This window comes from Amblyomma mixtum, chromosome 7 (genome assembly GCF_055824585.1).
Source record: "Amblyomma mixtum isolate Tamu chromosome 7, ASM5582458v1, whole genome shotgun sequence".
Classification (NCBI taxonomy): domain Eukaryota; kingdom Metazoa; phylum Arthropoda; class Arachnida; order Ixodida; family Ixodidae; genus Amblyomma; species Amblyomma mixtum.
Window position 1 is genome coordinate 42,265,523 of NC_143018.1, and position 13,354 is coordinate 42,278,876.

Genomic DNA, 13,354 nt, shown 5'->3' on the forward strand with positions numbered 1-13,354 from the left:
ATACTACTCGAACTTTCAAGCCTTCGCGTGACCCGGCCGTAGTTACTTTTGACCTTTAGCGGAGTGAATATTTGCGACCAACTCGCTCCTTCAGATAGCCCGGCTGCAGTTACGCCACGCCGCGCACCTGTGGCGCTACTGCCGCTGTGACGTCATACCAGCTGTACATTGTTTTCTTTCCCTAAGTCGCAACAAGATGAGAAATAAAATATAAAAAAATTACTGAAGACGCTTTGAGTCGTCGCGCAGCGGCGGCCGGTAGCCACGCGTGACCTGTAGACGCGGCGCACTGCGTTCCTACAGATCGAGGCGCTGCGCTTTTGCTTTCTCAACCTACCAGGCTTAACCAAAGCTAAGCCCCGCTAAATTTTTTTTCTTCGGCCAAAGGTCGGATACTTTTCTAATGGACCTCGTATCTCTCTCGCATATCTCGGTGGACACCTGATCCTCACCGTAAGGGAAGGGAGGAAGATGGGAGTGAACGAAGACGCCGTATTAGGTGGACGCGCCTTTGTTCATTTCAAACCATCGAGCTGACATGGCGGAGTGGTTAGTGTGCTTGTCTCGCACTCCGGAGACCCTGGTTCGATTCCCCAACTCGACCAATTTCCTACTAGGTTTGAATTATTTGTGTGGTCTGACTAGAAAGGTCAATTAGACTAATTTTTCCTTACCATTGTTCTAATGCCATCCATCATGTCCTGTCACTCATCTGTCAAGTGATGGAACTCTCTAGAATGTTCGACGCAATGTCTATGAAACGTCTAGAAATGTCTGACTATTAACGATGATTAATGATAGTCAAGCATGACTTCCACAATTCGTGATACTAGTTAATGTATCGTTAGTGATAGTTAACGTAACGATAACTAGTACACTGATTAATTAGACCCAGTTAAAGTACATGCGCAGTGCACAGCCCCACATTCCACTTCTTAACTACTAATAATTACCAATTAGTCATTAAGTACAATGCTATAATCATGAAATCCTTTTATATCATGTTCCGATGTCTCTCGATTGCTCTCGATTAAGTATCGATTGGCTATTGATTGGCACATCCCCATATAAGGCATGCATGCGAAACGCGGACACATCTCTAACACGTCTTGGTCCCGACAGTATGAGGCATTAAAGGCTTTCACCTTAAAACCTCCCGCTGCATTGGTTTTGCAGCTTAAAGCGCGAGTAAGTGTCCACTGCTGGTTACAACAGACAACGGCGACGGCGACGCCCCGAAACGCCGAAACGGGCGCCAAAGAGCTGCTCTCTAAAACAGTTTCAGTGACCTCATATAACCACCTTCGTTTGTAGCTCTAGTTTGGAAAACAAAAACTTCCCAAGTATGTTTTTTTTTTATTTCTCCTTCGGGCAACATACAGGTATTGCCCACGAGGCAAGACAAAAGGAGGTGCTAAACCTCCTGACTGGGTCTTGTCCTCGCCTGGGTACAGCAGCAGGAGCGGTATTGCATTGTACAACAACAAAAGGCTGTCTTTGCCATCGCTTACAAAACAGACGCATCATAAACAGTTGTAAATATATACAGATAATAAAATAATAATACACACTAAATCATATACAAAAATGGTACAGTAAAGCAATACATTACGGTTGTTCGAACCGATACAGCATTCCCTGCTGAAAAAAAAACCTCTACGACGCAACAACCCCACAGACCATCCACCACAGAACACCACACAATCTGCACGACACACCACTCCATCCGCACGACATATCATACGAATTGTATGGCATATCATACAGACCGCACGATATGCCACACAGACCGCACGACATCCTACTATGAACAATCTATGAGGCCACCGCACCACAGAACTCCACTCAGCAGGGTTACATCAAACGGAACCAGAAGTAAGCATTTTGTTAGGACACAACGTTAGACAAAAAGAAAGACGAACAGATGCGTTTAAAACCCCTGTGCGTGGAACTATTTTTAGCTGCATCTATTACAAACGGATGAGAATTACACATCAACATGATCTGATGCTCAATTGATTGTGTTCCGTAGTTAGTACGAGGCCTATTTACCAAAACAGAAGTTTGACGCAAGCTGTAACCAGTAGATCTGTTTAGGTACGTGTTAAAAAAATTAATGTAATTTGTTTTTATTTCGTTATAAATAAACACACATATTTTGAGTTCATACATGATTTTCACAGGGATCATTCGAGACTGTGTATTTGCCGAGCAACTATTTGTGTTGTTTCCTGCAGGTAAAAGTAACCGAGCTGCACGCGACTGCAGGGCTGATATTTTTTCTAAGTCAGTTTTGTTACAAGTACCCCAGATAAGAAGACAATAACTGATGCGAGAATGGATAAGAGAGAAATACAACTGTCTTTTCAGCGAGCAAGGTATAAGATCTCGAAGCCGGGAAAGCATACCAATAGCTCTCGCTATCTTGACACGGGTGTGGTCTATGTGGTCGCTCCAGCCTAGGTTGTGATGGAATTTAACTCCTAGAAAGGAATGGGAGCTGACACGTTCAAGGTAGCAAGAGCCGTAGCGAAGCTTAAAATCGTAATCTATTGGTTTGTTTTTTGCACAAAAAAGCATAAATTTAGTTTTTTTCTCGTTGAGTTCAAGACTATTTAAGTTTAGCCATACACTAAGATTTAATAGCCACGTGTTAGCAGTGTTTTCAAGTTCATTAAGATTTGTTCCAGAGAAGAATACATTCGTATCGTCTGCATATAATACTATGTCATCAGTTTGAGGAATGTTAACTATATCGTTTATATAGATCAAGAAGAGCAAAGGGCCTAATATAGATCCTTGCGGTACACCATATTTTACAGTCCTTGGGTTTGATTTGTAGCCATGTAGGCATACGAACTGAAAACGCGACTCAAGGTAACTGCGCATGAGTTGAAGTGCTATGCCCCTAATTCCACATATTTCCAGTTTTCTTAGCAAAATATGATGTTTGATGGAATCGAAGGCTTTGCGAAAATCTAGAAATATTCCAACGGTGTACAGCTTATCCTCAATATTTTTAATTATTTTATTTTTTATTTGTACGAGAGCCATTTCAGTTGATCTTCCTTTCTGGAACCCGTACTGCTTTGTTGATATGATGTTTTTTGCAACAAAAAAGTTGTTGAGGCGTTTGTGTATGACACGTTCAATCACTTTCGAAAAAAAGAGGCAAAACTGAAATCGGCCTATAGTTGTTCAGGTCACTGTATTTTCCTCCCTTGTGAATGACGACGACACGAGCTATCTTCATTTTCTCAGGAAAGATTCCCGAAGCGAGTATGCGGTTGCAGATGTAAGCGAGCGGTTTTGAGATTAAGTGGGCAGTTTCTTTTATAGGTGCGGCTTTAATGTCGTCGTGGCCAGCTGCCGATCGGTTATCGAACGAGTTTATTATAAGGTTTATCTCATCCTCAGAAGTGGGCGTTAAAAATGCACTTTCAAGCAGCGCCTTCAAGCAGCACATTCCGCCTTCAAGCAGCACATTGCTCTCAACTCTTCCAGATTATTCGAAAATAAGTCGATTTCTTGTTCTTGGGGCTAGTAAATTGCTCTCAATATTTTCCAAGCAACAAGGGCGCGCAGCGCGTGATTTAGTGCTGCCGTCCCGGATATTGAAAAACCACTATGCGCCGCCTAAGAGCAAATTAACTGCTTGCATTGCGGCCCTTTTTGTCTAGCCTCCCCACGCTGTATGCGTTAGGATATCGACCAGACTTAAAAAATCACCCTTCTTCCTATATTGATGCCGTGGTGACCTGATATTGACCTTTTTCACCGAAATCCTTCTTTTTCCCGCGGTGTTTTCTGAAATGCGAGTTTAGGGAGATCTTTGCAAGAGCAAAACCTGTCCCTTGGTCTGTTCCTGAACTGAACTGCTTTTTTTCTGAAAAAAAAAGAACAATTTCAAATCGACATACTCACACTTTACCAATTTATCACCCCTTCGCTTAAAGGCAATATGCGGCTAGTCTAGGGAAGGCTATCCAACTTCAGAAAGCAACAACATTCTTTGCGACAGTGGAGCAATCATGCCACTTTCAGGGAAAGTGAGTCCAACCGCAAGTTCCTGATTGAGTCGACAAGGCAGTTATAGTGGGAAACAACATAAAAACAAAGCAGCTGTTAACACTGGGCTAAGTCCGCGCTGGCGTACTGTATTACTCCGCTAGCCCATCCGAAAAGTAAACGAAAGCATCTTTTTAATGTTTCACTTTATTAAACATGCCAGGTATCGAAATTCTAGCTCTTATAATTTTTTCTCGTGATTAGCTTCTTGTTCATGCGACAGGGGAAGATTTAACAACGTACTACTTCCATGTCGTGGAGGAATTCTGTGTGCAGGTCCTGAATGGAGGCTGAGCTTCACTGCATTAAGTCGTATCAGACTATAGGAAAGATCGTGCTCACAACCACTGGATCCAAATGGGTCTATTTTTTGTAAAAAGGATACGTAGATATGAGTGATTATGAGTTGTTATTTGATTGTCGCGAAAAGAAGAAAATTTGCTCCTTAGCGTTCAGGAGTGGCAGATTTAAATGTGATAAAATGCGGAAGCCACAAAATTTTTTTAATTTTTGTTCAGCGGATGAAGAAAAACTTATATCGTGATTGCACATTCCTAGCGAAGTGAATTATCAGCGCTAGCCGGGCTTGTGCAGACTTTTGTGCCTAGGAGCGAGAGAGAAGTAACTTTATTATAGCGAAAGCTTTACTAGGCTAGCGGCGCCGATCTTGCGGTATCTGCGCGAATGACTTTGAAGAGGAGGAGAGGAGTTACGTAAGTAATCACGTGATGTACCACGTGGCTCGCAGCAGCTGCAGCCGCGCGCTCGGCCGTCGCCGTGACCGCTGCGCGCTGCCTGTCCAGTGTCTCGCTATGGACGAAGCAAGTCAGCCGGCGCCGACGTCCTCGAGAGTGGGTACTCGCAGACGTCGATCGGGCCGAGTCTGATCATCCGGTCGACATTGTCAGTACATGGGGAATAATTATTTCCCATATATGGGTAACTGGCCATTCTCCACTTTACAATGATGGTTACCTGGGAGCCATCCTACCCCTTCTGGCACAGTGCTGCTGCAGTTAATCGATGCGCCACTGCGCTGTGATATTAGGTGCGGCCATAGGAGGTGCTAGTGGGACCTATGTTGCTCTTACCATGTGACCACCTGCCATTGAAGTCAGTTTGCTCAGAATCCGCAGAAAAGGTTGTGATTGCGTCACAAGGTCATATGACCTAGGTTACCCACCTGGTTGGTTCTGCGGAGATTTGTCGCTCACAGCGACTACGACGCCGGGTGTTTCGTGTAATGGAAGCTTTATCGTAAAAGTATCGATGCATTGTTAGATGCTGTCTCCCATCTAGACTTTGCAGTCGCGCTGTAATCTGGCAAGCATTGTTTTAGCTAAAGAAAACAGGAACGAATTAAGATATAAAGCACGCACGGGCTTTAAGGCAGGGCACACAAATTAAGGAACTTAGAAGCTTTTGTAAGGGAGAGCAGGTCGGACTTTTCCAAAAGAGCGAAACTAAATATTTGTAGGTGTTGTGTGCACATAATTTATTTAGACTACATCCCAATGCGGACTTTGACGTCTCCAATGCCGCAGCAAGGCTCTGAACGACAAGCAACAAATCGATGCATATGCCTTGACCTTTCGAAGGCTTTCAACAGGGTCCAACACGGTGATTTAATTAAGAAATTGCTATTAATGGGTACTAATCATAAAATCGTGCACTGAATATCAGCTTATCTAAGCGGAAGAACTCAATCTGTCGAAATCAATGGTAATAATTCAGAATTATTAAGCGTAACCTCCGGGTGTACCTCAGGGGTCCGCTTGGGTCCCCTTTTGTTTTTAATCTATATTAACGACATTGCTTCCCACATTGATAAAGAGGTTACAGTGAGACTTTTCGCTGACGACTGCCTGCTCTACTGTGGTATAAATAGTACAGATAATCAAAAAGCGCTTAATGATGCTCTCGTTGGTGTCGAAAGATGGTGCCAATGCTGGAAAATGAAAACCGATGAAGAGAAAACAGTAGTTTTGCGCATCACGAACAGGACCAAACATACCCATGAGTATTGTTATATTTTAGGATATGCCGCACTTACCACAGTAGAAACATTTAAATAACTGGGAGTCCTCATTTCTAGAGATCTAAGCTGGAAAAATCATGTACTAAAAATCTGTTCAGCCGCTGAAAAGAAACTGTGGTTTTTGCGCCGAAGATTGAAACTGGCCTCACAGTCTGCCAAGCTAGCTGCCTATTTAACTTATGTACGACCAACATTAGAATATGCCTGCATTATATGGGATCCTGTAGAAAGTGGCTTAATAAAAAAACTTGAAAGTGTGCAAAGAAGAGCAGCTCGATTCATAATGTCCAGATATGCGCGTACTGATTCTGTAACAGAGATGCTGTGTCTTCTCGATTTGCCACCTCTAGCAGAACGCCGTCGAATGCCCAGACTAAAATTTTTATTTCTGCTCTCAAGAAATTCAAGAAATTCCTTCAATATCAATAGTTCCCATTACTTGGTCCGAAAACAACTTAAAAATCTCAGAGCAAGCAAGTAATACTGTTACGAAACTCCGAACCCACGCATTAATATGTACGCTAATTCTTATTTTCCGAGGATGATGGCTGAATGAAATGATTTACCAGCATCTCTCTTACAATCCAGTACATTAACAACTGTCGAAAAAGCTATCTCCATTTCACACTAAGAAGTTTTTTTTAGTGTCATACGCCTAATCACTTGGTGATTACAACTCACCTAAGGCTTCTGCATTCAGAATGAACCTTTAAATAATGTCATTTATATGTCTCCGTGTGAGACTATCGACGAGAGGCCTCGAAATCTGACACTGGAATAGCACACCCCGCGGTATACACAGATAGCCCAGTGCAAAGAAATTCTAATTTCTAGATGATGCCTTCCTAGATATAAATCCTGTCATCGGTTACAAGTTAGGTGATATATGAGCTAGAACTTTTTGTGAAGAGCACTGGAAATATAGAGCGAAAGCTGCTATAAGGAATAACATTTTCAGCATAAAAGATAGGGCCCAAACTTTCGAGCCATGCGGCACTGACATAAATAAGGCCGAGAAACAGGCAGCGCTTTAAAACGCGGTGACACGATTTATCACGTGCTTTCAGTGACAACGTTCCTTTATATTTCGCCTATATTTGTTTTTATTTAACAAATAGTGCCATTATAAAAAAAAAGACTACTCCAGCCATGCCGCAGATTTCTGTTGGATGTCTCCTAATGGAAGTCGTGCCGGCGCCCAAGCCGCAGAACAGCAACTAGCGAGAGCGGTGCATGATGACTTTCTCGCAACTCTAAGGTGGAGCTTCGCAATGCTGCAAAGAGTTTATGGAAGGCGTGCGCTGCGGGAAATAAATTACCTGCTCAAAGTGGTGCCGCTGCTGCTATTCAAGTTCACATGCCCATCCCAGAAGTTTGAAATGGCCAATAAATCTAACTCCTTCGGCTATCAAACACCGAATATCCTAATGTACGGTGAAAGTATTGCGAATCAGAAATTTTAGTTGATTTCATCAGCTGCTTTTTACCTCAGAAGCACTAGTGGAAAAAAAAAGAAACGCTTAGACTTAATATGACCTACATAATGACCAGCGTCATGCGTCCAAGGTGCTGTTTAGAATTCGCGCTCCTTCGTCAAACTCTTAGGAATAGCTCAATTTTCTATTTATGTTTGAATAAACATTCACTTTCACATTCACTCACTCCGACGAGCGAAAGCAGAATAAGAAGATCTTTTGAAAAGTTGAAACTTTCAGGAAGACACGCTCTCCAATCTGCTTGGAGATTTGATGTCGGTGTTATTGCAAGAACAGTTCTCGTTGGAAAATAAAACTATCTGCTTTCCCCCGGATTCCCTATAATCTGCCGCTCATAGCCGTCTTCGGAAGCTTGTTCACTATTGCTGATCTGGCAAGTAATTCTTTTCATTTTCATTTAGCGGAACTGCAGAAAATATGAGCAAACATCTGAGCTTGTGCTGGACTTCAGTGTAAAGTCTCGCTTTTCAGCAGCTATGCTTTGCAGCTGTGTAAGTTGGATGCGAAATTTGAATTTCTGCTCGATTGACTTGTAAATTTTTGCTAGCTGACGATTATGTTTCCTGGAAATGAATGATCTGTCGTAATATCGAAGTAATCTCATCGAAAAGCGTATTCTTTCCTTAATGCCTGATATTCAACGCATGGTTTCATAAAATGTGCTCGCACGATCAAGACAGCTCTCTGGTTTGCTAAAACCATAACCAAGAAACTTGGAATGAGAGTCAATTTTCATTGTCTGCTTATTCGTTCCTTCAAGATGTCGGCTGCTAAGTTTTATGCTATAGAGCGAAGAAATATCTTGTTTATTCCTCAGTTTCTGCTCACTGTAGACCATTTGACTTTTTTATAGGTTTGAATGGAACAGAAAAAACTGTTACACAGGAATGACGATGAGAGAAAAAGGAAAGCAAAACTGCTCTCAAATTACATTGCTTAGATTGAATGCGCCCATGCTATGTGAATAAATGCAAGAGAGAGAGAGAGAAAAAACTTTATTGTAAAAGGAATTCGGGGCTGCCCCAGGGTCCCCGCACGACCCCACTGCACTGAAGTGTTTATGTTCCTAGGGTCCATAACACTGGCAGCCCGGCCGGTGGCGATGGTCTGCACGACCGTGTCCTCCGAGCGCGCAGGGTCTCCCAGTCCTCCCAGGTCTTGAGGTTCTCTAGGTCCCGCGGGAGATGGTCCGCCGGGCCGAGGGAAAGGATGTGGACGGAAAAAGCGAAGTGTTCTGGGCATAGGGCGCATGCCGGAGTGGGGAAGGAGGGATGATAGTGGGCTAGGGGAAGGGGTGAGGGGAGAGAGTGTGTCTGTAGTCTGCGCCAGAGTGTTGCTTGTTAGTTATCTAGGGAGGGATGCGGCGGGGTTAAAGCTGGCGTGAGGCTCTGTAGGCCTGCGTCAGCTCGCTGAATCAGTGCATGCGCTCCTTCGCGAATCCCCGATCCGAGGCAACCTGAGCCCGGTTTAAAGAACCTCGGGCTAAAAGGTTGGCGGCCTCGTTTCCGGGATTCCTGGAGTGCGCAGGCACACATATCAGCTCCACTTGGCGGGGTGGGGGTGCATCGGGCGAGTCCAGTATGCCAAAAGCACGGACATGGAGTCGGCCTGGAGCAAAATTTAGAATCGCAGTTTTAGAGTCACTTAAAATGTACCGGGCTTCCGTGCGGGTGACAGCAATTGCAATGGCGGCTACCTCTGCAGCTTCTGGGGAGGTGTCTGGAGGGAGAGGTAGTGTGAGGAGGGCGGATAAAGAGGAGTCCACCACAGCTGCTGTCGCTTCATCACCCGTGCAGGCAGCGTCCACCCATACGGCGTCCGGCTCAGAGCCGTACGCTCGATGGAGTGCCTTCGCACGGGCTCTGCGGCACTGCTCATGATGGGACGGGTGCATATTCCTCGGGAGCGGCCTGATGACGAGCTCACGGTGAAGGGGTTGTGGGATGGCGAGGAGGGTTGGGTCGTTGGCCGGTATTCTGATTCCGAGGGAGTCCAGGATATACCGACCTGTGGAGTTTTGTGCGAGCCTGATGTATTGGGCCTGTCGGTGGGCCTCCACCAGTTCCCCGATCGTGTTATGGAGGCCCAGGCCTAGTAACCTGTCTGTGGGTGCGTTGAGGGGAAGATGAAGTGCTGCTTTGAATGCCTTGCGAATCAAAGCATCCAAAGCGTTTATGTCGTGTTTGGATAGTTGTAAGTATGGGGTGGTGTGAAGCACACGGCTGAGGATAAAGGCATGAATGAGGCGACATAGGTCACGCTCCTTCATGCCTCTATGGCGTCCCGAAACTCTGCGGATGAGGTGCGATATCGCGCCTACAACCTGCTTCAGTTTCTTGAGGGTGGTGGTGTTTTTGCCATCGTTCTGGATGTGCAGGCCCAATACACGGAGGGTGCCAAGCTCAGGTACCGGGTCACCATTCAGTTTAATGGTAATGGGGGAGCGGGGACAGCGGTGGTTCTTAGGACGGATGACGAGCAGTTCGGATTTCTCTGGGGAGCAGGACAGTCCGATGGTCCGTGCGTAATTTTGTGTGAGTGTGGCTGCTTCCTGTAAGGTGTTCTCTATGCCGCCGTCACTGCCGTGGGTGGTCCACAGGGTGATATCGTCGGCATAAAGAGTGTGCTTCAGGTGGGGAATAGTTGCCAATTTTCGGGCGAGGGGGATTAGGGTAATGTTAAACAAAAAGGGGGAAAGGACGGATCCTTGAGGGGTGCCTATGCTCTGAAGCGTGTAGGAGGGGGAAGGCAGAGGGCCGAAGTGTATCTCAGCCGTGCGGTCAGTGAGGAATGCAACGAACTTTTACAATCTGGGACGAAACCACTACAGGCGTGTTGCCGAATGCAAGGGAAAGTCATATCGAGTAAGACACAAAGCAAAAAAGACAGCAAAGGAGAAAAATACTGGGAGCATAAAGTCAAGGGAAAGCGGACCGAAGTTGAATAAAGAGGTAAAAAGTTAAAAGGGCGAGATTTTACAAAAACCGCTGAAATAAGCGTTCTTACCTGCCTAGCACTGCGACTGGGTCAGAGGATCTTGTCTTTTGCACGCGTGCCGCAACATCGCTGTCTTGTCTTTACATTTTGCGCTTCTATGTTCAGAAATACTGGAGTAATTAAAGGCGCCCCAGAATAGGCGCTATTCGACGGCACATGCTTTGGCGTAATTTCCCCGTTTGTAGAAGACCGGTGCGACGGAAGAGAATGGCTAAAGGAAAAGGCAGAGGCGAAGGCGAGCCATTTTTCCACCGTAGCCTAAGACTAGCAAGGCGCCCATGACGTCAAATGCTAGGAGCCGGGTCTCTGGCTTAGCTTCCGAAAGTAAGAAAAAGCAGGTACCGGAGATGAGTTCATGCAGAAGAATCCCCGCCTAAAAGGTCGTCGCCCCGTTCTTTAAAATATGCGCCGGTGCGTCGTTCTCGAATGGAATGTTTGGAGCCAAATTCTTTATTATTAAAGAAATGAAGATTCCAAGAAAACAATAAGTGAGGCCTACAGCCTTCGACCAAACAGTGCTTATTTCGAATGAGGGAAAAACCTGCGAGGCACTGTTTTTCCATTTCCTGTCACCAGGTGTCGCTACAACATTCGTGACGTCGATTGCCTGGTTCGGTTTTTGATCAGTTTCATCTCAACAGTCGATTAAAGTAATTGAATCCACGAGTACGGCTTTCTCACAGTTGTTCGACTTAGTATGTGTCCAACTATGGACAAAGTACTGATCCAACCAAAGGGCCACCGACATCCCCAATTACTTTTAAAAGAAATTTTTTTACAAAAAAATATGCCACTATCTGTCTGTGCATTTATAAGAAATTCACATTCTACTGTTTATTATTTTCCAGCTGTAGAAGTTTTGAATATTCAGCGAATTTTGGATACCTCCGTAGATGACATGCATCTGGTTCAAGCACGTTACGATTATACCAATAGTAGCATCGATTAGAACAATCAGGCAATAATGATAGCGTACTACCGTCCATTAAACAGCTTCTGCAGAATCAGTCGAGAAAATCACAAACGAAGGGTCAAGAACATGCATTTTCATTCTGGCTTTCAGAAGTGTCGGTTCTGTATGGAAAGAAACAATGTAGAAAACGTGAGCAGAGGGACGAAGAAGCCTGGAGGTCTCTGAACCATGTAGTGTGTTTGCTTGCACCATAGGAGCTCGGACGGTTCCCACGGGATTCCGTTTGCTGACGCGGCGTCTCTTCATTCACGCCAGAAGGGAGGCACAGTGGGGCAGGCACGACCATCTCATGGATTTTGTTACACCATTTTTTTGGATGCGGAAAGTAACTCTTCCTATTGCTAACAGCTTGTGCTGTGTATTTCAGTAAATCCTCCATGTCTCTTTTGGTGTTACTGTACCAGCCGCCAGAGAAATGAACTATCCGTAATGAGACGTTTGGGTTGGCAGCAAAGCGCTCAAGTTCAGCAAGCTAGGGTGCCTATTAGCGCCTCTGACGATGTTGGCGAGGGGCAGAGTTTTGTACTTTGCGAATGAATGCGTGCTCGAGGCTCTTGCGACATTTTCTCGGCTCCTGTTCCACCCGCAGTGACCTCTCCTCGTAGCGTGCTGTTTGCCGGAGTCTATTACGGGAAAGTCTCGTGGGAGTGTTGCATGCTCAGGAGATGCGCAAGATGTGCGAATGGAAGGGAAATGGCCGAACAAATAGGATTCCGGGCTAGCATTGCCTGGGCAGGAGCAGGGCATTCAGTCGTGAATGGGGAGGAAGTGCCCGAACTACGGTACTGACGCAAGCGCTGAGGTTTTAAGCGCCGAGCCGAATTTACCTTCGGCTGGAATACAGTAAAGTTTCAACTGGAGGAAATTAACAACCACCTGACGCCTTATGCCGCGCCTCGCTGAAGGGCCTCAGAGCACGAACTTACTTGCACCACGTACTTGCACTTGAACTTACTTGCACTTGCAACATGCGCTATGGGAATCTCGGCAACGTTTCACGGTGCTTAGGAAGTGGCCAAGATTTGCAAACTTGATAGGAATACATTTTTGACTCTTCTCGAGTTGTAACGCTTACAGATGACATGGACTACTGACTTGATCTTTCACCCTTTCTTCTGAGAACATCTCTTTCTCAGTTTCTTCTTTCATCTCCTGCTTTATCCCTTCCGTTTGGACTTGGCTGAGGTGTCCACCGCAATGTTATGCAGTTACTGCTTTATTTCCTTTGCTCAAAACCAAATTCTTTTTTGCGCTATTACTGCGAAGTGTAAGATGTGGTTGTTTTTCATCTCGAATAGGCTTTCGAGGCGTAAACACTCGCTTGGTGTACATTATTATGGAGGGGGGAGTGCATTCTTGCTCAAAAAAGGCGGTGATAACTTAAGAGTGCGAAGATATGCCGTTGAAGAGGTTAAAATTATCATATCTAAAAGAAGCGATGTTACGGAACGTCAGGAGGAACGGCGAAAGCTCGTAACATGGTGTCCCGAACAGCACACGGGCGGTCGTCCAGGCAATCCAATCCTACTCATCGGAGCCGCAGGCATGTCACCTTCTATAGTTGGGTGCCGGGCAGCATGCCATTCACGCCCGTCAGCTCTAGAAACTGCCGGTAAGGAACGAGACACGATAGGCTCGGAGACGTGTCGGCCTGCATTGGAAGCTTCGCTACTACCTTGCGCTTTCTTTTCTGCTGTTAGGCATTCGCATTGCTCGTGTTAAAGCTTTTTCGGGAGCTTTACTATATATTTATCTTTTTTTTCATTCTGAAACCAGTGTCTC